Here is a 7,900-nt window from a genome sequence, read left to right as displayed (position 1 = left end):
GGATATGTTGAAAGCTTATGTTAGTGAACATAAGTCACAATGGGAGAAATATCTTCCATTATTGGAGTTTGCTTACAACAATACAGTGCACTCATCCACAGGGAAAGCTCCAAATGAAATAGTACAGGGTAAAGTGATTCCTCCTCCAATTATTCGCACTAAAGATAAGATTTTTGCTGCTGATGAGTTTGCTTCAGATTTAAGAACAACAATGGATCAAGTTCGAGCCACTATCAAAGTTGCGCAAGAGCGACAAAAGAAGCAAGCAGATAAACGAAGAAGACCTTTGGCTTTTGAAAAAGGTCAATATGTCTTGCTAAAGTTTGATAAAAGCAGGCTCAAACAAGGTTCTGGTCAAAATTCATCTTTTCCAAAGCTCTCCAGTAGATACTTTGGACCCTTCAAAGTGATTGAGAAAATAAATGAAGTTTCTTATCGACTTGAGCTTCCTACTCATTGGAAAATACACAATGCTTTTCATGTAAGTTTGCTAAAACCTTACATAGGACGAGAACCAAAGGAACCCATTACTGAAGATCCCCCAGAAGTTGAAGAAACAGAGCAACTCTTGGAACCTGAAAAGATTTTGTTTCTCAAGGATCGAACCACGAGAAGTGGCCTTGTGACACGAAAATTCTTGCTAAAATTCAAGAATCTACCCACCACAGATGCACAGTGGGTAGATGAAAAATTCATGAAGGATTACCCAAATATTCTACAACAATATCAAGAAGATTTTCAGCTGAGGACAGCTGAATAAAAGCCAGAGGGCTGTCACAACTCTACAGAAACAAAATTTGTATCCTTTTTCATTAATTTATCTATATAATGATTTATTAAATTTATTTCCTTTGCACTAATTAGATATAAAGAAAAGTGCATTGGAGCTGGCCATTGATGAGTGGTCACAGGTTATGGTGGGCCCACACAGTGGGTTAGAGAAAAGATAGTTCACACTTCCACCTATATGACCCGATTGGGCGCCTGTGACTAGAACTCATGCATATCAGGGTTAGACTCGCACACAGAAAGGATTGATGCCTTGAAGTGTGGGCTAGATCCACCAGAACAGACAGTTACAATCAACAAGATGGCATGATCATGAAATGCTTGTATAATGTGCATGTGTGGGCTGAAAGCTTGAAATGCACATTTCTTTGCATAGGAAAGTCACATGAAGATTCGGATACCATTTTTGCGATGTACACGGAAAAAGCTTTCATATGATACCCATATTGGGGGGGTCCCTAAATTCTAGGAGATCCCTAAATTTTAGGAGGTCCCTAAATTTTAGGAGCCTCGAATTAGCCTAAAAATGCTAGTCTTAAAAAATAGGGATGTCATTCTAAAAATAGTAAGTTCTGTACTCTGACTGTGCTTACTAAATTTGGTTGTTTCTATTCTTGACAGTATTCAACCCAAAAAGGAAGGCCATAAAGAAGAGACAAGTGTCAAGACACTTGTCACACAAGTTTCCAAGTGTCCCACCACTTGTCACATCTCATGACATGTGGCTGGACACTTGTCTTGTGCTACTCCACTTTCCCCTTTTGTACTAGCTCTCCCCTCTCCTATAAATAAGAGCTCGTTTTTCTTCATTGGGCATCATTTTTCTTTGTTGTAAACTCATGTACAACACCCACAGATAGCCAGAAACTGGCCCCATCCATCCCCATCATCATCCCCCACTTCTCCATTATCAAATTCCTCCATATTCCCTCTTCTATCACTGCTATTTTACAAGACAGCAAGCCTGTAAATTCATTACAGCACCTCCTTCTTGAGCTCTTTCTTCCATTTTAGCTACAAGAAGCAAGCTCTATCCATGTACTGCTGATCAACGATGGAGAAAGGCTGAATTCCCCTTTTTCTTCTCTCATACTGTAAAGAAATCAGTTCTTATCATTGCATAATAGATAATGCATGTGTGTTTGTACATCTTTGCATGATCTTGTGAGAGTGAGAATTACTTCTTCTCACTCTCAGGTTGATTGTAACTGAGCTCTTCCCTAAGGGACTTGGGTTGAGCAGAAATACATTCCTTCGGGGGGGGGGGGGGGGGGGGGGGTTGCCCATCTTCAACCCTCAATCTTGTCTCCATTATTTTTACATTTTCATGGCTGTAATTTTGTGAGTAATTTTCATTTTCAGCTTTAAGTGTTCAGTCTCTTTTATATTAAATCTCGAAAACAAGCGAATATCATAATTGTTAACCATACTACGTTGTTCGGGGCGTTTACACCAGAAGCCAGAGCAAAAAGGCTCGCTACCGCAGATGTCGAGTCTAGGCAAGATCCAAAATGACAGAAGCTAGAGGCATCAACCACTACAGCCCCTACTCCCATGCCACTTGGTGCTGACTATGACGCTTATGTGGTTGAGCTTCTAGCACAATTGGACAAGGCAAAAGAAGAAAAGGTGGCCTTGGTGGAGTTAGAGAAAGAAAAGGAAACTTCGGTAGCCTTAAGGCTGGAAGTTTCAAAGCAAGGAGCCGACCGAAGAAGGGAGGTGAAAGCGCTACAAGATCAGTGGGAAGCAAAGACCAAGGAAGCCTAGGACAATGAGAGCCGCCTAAGACAAAGGCTGGAAGATGAAGAGCAAAACCTGGTGGTAGAACATCGAAGCCTGAAGTTACTAGTGCAATAATATGCTGACTTGGAACAGAGAACTATCAAACTGGAAAGGTACGGACAGATAGAAGCCTAGGAGGGCGAGCCAAGTGAGCGACAAGAAGATGCCATAGCTTTCCAGCTATGGTATGAACTTGAAAAACAAGACATATTAGAAAGGAAAATAAAGTTCCTAGAGCAGGAAAGGCCGGGAGTTCCCGCAGCAGAAGCACAAAGACTATAGAATGATGCACAACGACTGCAAGATGCATTAGAAATTCTTAAGGGAGACATAGAGGCCCTCATGGCCATGGCCTTCATCCAAAAAAGATTGCACTTCGCAGAGATCCAAAGCCACGAGCAACTTGTGCAAGAAAAGTCAGAGCTATTTGCTGAGGCAGAAAAAAGATTCAACATTGCAAATCAAGCAAAAGAAATTGCTGAAGAACAATTGGCTCGAAAATCTAGGGAAAGGAACCAACTCTGGTTCTTAACAAATGAGCAGCACAGCAGAGCAGGTTGTGACAACCTTGGTAAGTGAGCTGGAGGAGGGAAGAAAGAAGATGGACAAGAGAGCCAGCGAGTGGGAAAGAAACAACTTTAAAAGAGTTAACGGAATGCTTGGCGGTGGCTGAGTGCAAGAGAGTGCTTGCCGAGTCGAGGGCACAAGCTGCTGATGTATGCGCCAGCGCACAAAGGCAAGCCTTCCTCAGCACAATACTAAATGTCACCCAGGCGGAGGGCAATGATTCAGTGGAGAAGGTGAGAAGGAAGCTAGAACTGACCACCCGAGCACTAAGGTATGGCCTTCAAGAACGGGAGCTTCCAACAGGCACAGGAATCACACAAGAGCAGCACTTTCACTACCTACGCCATGCCGGCCTCTCCACTGTTGAGCTTAAGGAACTTGGGTTTGAAGAGCATGAGAAACCACCACCACCACCACAAGTGGTCCCATCAGTTGCCGAGAAGAATGTCGAAGAGGGTCCGGACTTTGAGCAGGATGTTGAAGAAGAGCAACAAAGAATGCCCAATTTGCCTCTACCAGACCTCCCGCCTGAAGAGCCCGAAGATGCCCATATGCCCGAGCGCATTGTGGTAGCCAGAAGAAGAAGGCAAGAACTAGCAGAGGAAGCCCAATGCAGAGCACGATCACTGCCAAGACAATTCCCCGAAGAGCCTGTGCCACTACGGGGGGATCCCCATCCTGTTGATTGGCCTCAAGAATTGGTCATATGGCGTGAACGAGAGTTCCAGACGAGGCCATTTGAACTTTCATTTACTTATCCACGCTCTCTGGACCGTGCGTTGCATCTAGGTATTCTAGCCAAGATCAAGGATCTGGCTAATGATCTTGCAAACAGGTGGATAGAGGAAAGAAGCTTCATAATAACCAGATGGAGGCAAGAGCCTGAAGACTACTGGCAAGACAAAGTAAACATGGTTTCCAAAACTGTCCAAGGCTATGAGGCACAACCAAAGTGGTGGAGGAGGATTTGGGATACCAATTTTGATGCCTGGACCACCTTCTGCAGCTCGCTCCCTGAAGCACGCAACAACCCCATCTACATGCCCTACCCTAGTAGGCATGGAGTTGACTATGATCGAAATATTCATGGGGATTTTGACTTTCCTAAAATATATAATGTTAATGCTCGGAGCCCCGAGGAATGCCTAGTCTTTAGGTTAGAGGATCTCCTCCCATCTATCAACCGCTTCCTCGACGGATTTTTCTTCTTGCCCAGATCCAACCTTCCTAACTACATGTAATTATCTTAGGATTATCAAGTTCCTACTAATGCAGAGACCCACAGCCGAGGAAGCCCATCTCCCTCCACTCTTTTTTGACATCAACCTAGGGATAGATAGTAGAGCCATGACTAGATTAATGATGAGGGCAACCCTACTTCCCTCCTTTTGCCTAGAAATCTTAGAGGATATGAGTGATACCTGCTTCACGAGGTGCAATCATCCTTTCTTGTCATCCATACCTTTGAAGGCCCGGGCCGGTATTAAAGAATATTTACAAAGTCGCACATTCCTATCCCAATGCTTGCGACCGCCTCGTAATCCAACTGAAGGTGACAGGCATTAGCCAGGACATCTTCCTTGTATGCAAGTCTTTTTAAAAAAAAGGGGGGGGGAGAAAAGAGAAGAAAAAGAAAAAGTGAAAAAAAAAAACACGAAGGCTCACTTCACTCACTACACCTAGGGTTTACACCTAGCCCCCCCCCCCCCCCCCCCCCCCCCCCCCCCCCCCTTTATGCTTAGGGCACATCAAGGGCAGGACTTCTAGACCTGTCACCCTAAGTTTTGCACTGCATCTCCAACACACGATATGGGTCCTCAAGTGTGGGACATTACCAAGGGCTTACCCAAGGTTAGACCCACCTTCCAGTTCCACTACACATGCACTTACACCACACCGTGAGACAGACACACCCCTTAGGGAGTGCACAACTTTCTCTTGCAGGCTATGATCGTGACTCAGTGAATGGCTACCCAGCTAAAAAAGATCATCCACGACATTCGCTAATGCCCAAGAATTTTTATCCGAGTCAGACAAAACACCACTACAGCAACTTCAGGAGCTTTTGCATATTCTGATGGTTGGATGGACCAACATGCTTGATGTAGCCGACCATCTACCTGTTGATGGCTACCATGACTGAACCAAATCAAGCATAAGGAAAACTCAGTGATGGACCCACCATTGGCATAAATTTTGGAACCTCATATTCTCCAAATGATTAGAGATCCCCGGGTTTATTAGCTGTCGCAGAATGGGAGCTACAACTGTGCAAGAAATGTCGCACATCTTCATGAAGTCTAAAGCACTCCAGAATCTCTCCCGGTCATCGTTAATCAAACTCCATCACCTCTCATTCACAACAGCACCTTTTGATTGTGGTCATCTACCCACCAGTTTCACTTAGCAACAACCCCAACTACCCCATTACTCCCCACCACAGTGCCATGGGACTGGCACTTAGCTAGGAGGGGTAATGTTTACCGCAGCACAGAGGAGCGGGAAAATGGAAGAAGGAGATAACCGAAAGGGCACATGACAAAGGAAGGAAAAGGTGCCCCGGATGGAAGTCAGACCTTGAAAAAATTGAATGACGACCTCTCCAGAAGGCCTCAATGTCGCCTCGAGAAAAGAAAAGAGGAAAAGTGCACCATTAATTGTGAAAGCACTCCCGAAACCTTGTAAAAGAGTGCCAGGCTCACTACTGTGTAAATTGTATGCACTAGTTGGGAATGGGATAAGTTAGAACGGTGGGAAATAGGAAAAGAGAGCCTAGGCTAATGGCCAGCCATGTAAAAAGTGGGGATGACCGCCCAAAAGGGATTTAGGGTTTTGTATATAAAGTTGAAAAGTGAATGAGAAGCTCATTCTTGTGTGTGGCCAAAGCTTCTTCTTCCTCTTCTCTTGTTTCTTGCCTTCTTGCTTGTGCTTGAGTGAGAGATTGAGGGAGTGTGAGGGAGTGAGTGTGTGAGAGTGAGGGATCGCGGAGAAGAAGCTCCCCATCTTCTCTCTTCATCTTCTCTTCTTCTCTTCTCTTCTCTTTTCTCGCGCGGCTATGGAGGATGGAGCTTGACGGAGAGGGCTTAAGGTTGCTTGGGCTTGCCACAAGGATCGTGGAGCTACCGGAGTGCAAGAGAGAGGAGGGAACTCGATCAAGCATCAAGGTAAGCTCACTACACCCGTAAGGTAGGCATTGCGCGTCGGCTATGTGAGAGGTAGCCATGGCCGCTCGGCTTGAAACACTTGATCAATAAGCGGTCCGTAGGTCTCGAGGTAGAGCTCCGTAGCTCCCCTCCAAATTTAAATATGTATTTTGCAGAATCATTCGGTGTGGAATCACCCACCTACACATCAAATTAATTTGATGTCCAAAAAGGACAGGCGTCCTCGTCAACTTCTCACGCAAGGAATCCACCTTGTGTATGAGTCCCAACAAATAAATATAGTTTTACGAAATCCACCACAAAACCTCACATAATCCGCCATGGAATAAAAACCTCATAGAATCCACCGTGGTCTCATGGAATCCACTATAGAATATGCCTCCTGGCATCAGGAACATCTTGAGTTTCTCTTAAGATTAGGACATCTCAATTTCTCTAAGGAAAAGAGAATATAACGTATCTAAAATTTCTAAATTTTCACATCAAGAGTATACATAATTCAATCTTATTCTTGGTCTATTTTTGTTAGAAATAGATTAAACTAAGTCAATTAATGATTTTTTAGACAAAAATAAATTTTAACATATTAATTAAGATTTTTCCTGATTAAAATGAATCAATTTATATTTTTGGGATTCATTTTAGAAAATGTTCATATTATTTTATTGAGATTTTATAATAATTATTAATGATTAATTTATTATGAAAATATTTTTTGAATTTTCTTATCATTTATTTTTCTTAAAACAATCTTGACATTATATTGAATTTTCTATAATTTTTTGTATGTTTTTTAAAGTAATCTTGATATTATCTCGAATTATCTCTAATTTTTTGTATGTTTTAAAAAATAATATTAAAAATAATTTCAAAAGTAAAAAATATTACACACACACACACACACACAAGTATATGTATTTATATATGAAAAGAGAAAAAATAAAAAAAAAGAGACTAAGGGTTAAGTCTTATAAGATTTAAGCTAATGGGCAATAGGTCCTAAACTCATTAGAAACAAAAAAAAAAGTTTTAAAAATGTCATAAATCAACCAAATATTTTTTTGTTATATAAAACAAAAGGAACACTCTTATTAATAAAATGAAAATAGTATACTCTTACTTAAGCCTCATGAAAAGGCGAAACTTCCTCCCCTTCCCCCCTTGCTCTCTCCCTCTCTCAATATATATATATATATATATATATATATATATATAAAGGAGGGCCCCATCTTTTCATTTTCAACACACAATGATGACGAGTAAACTCTTCAATGTGTGAGAGGGAGTAATAACCATGAGTTAGAGGTGAGGAAACTTTGTACAAAGAAGCTACAGGTTGTTCGCCCGCCATCTAGATACTCGAAAACCCTTTCTTTTCTTGTCCTTCTCATCCACAATGGCTGCTCGCTGATGATGGGATCAAGGTAACACGACCCTTGAGCAGCCATGATGCCAAAATTTTGACTATTAATATGGTTGAGTTGTTTCACTCTTTATTATTAATAAATACATCAAATAATATCCAAATTTTTAAGATAATTATATCAAAACTAAAAGTATTTTTATTTTATTTAAAATTATATTTTATTGGATTTAAT

Source organism: Lygodium microphyllum, chromosome 4, assembly GCF_053477565.2.
Source record: "Lygodium microphyllum isolate KBCC chromosome 4, Lygodium_microphyllum_v1.1.10, whole genome shotgun sequence".
NCBI lineage: Eukaryota > Viridiplantae > Streptophyta > Polypodiopsida > Schizaeales > Lygodiaceae > Lygodium > Lygodium microphyllum.
This window is presented reverse-complemented; position numbering follows the sequence as displayed.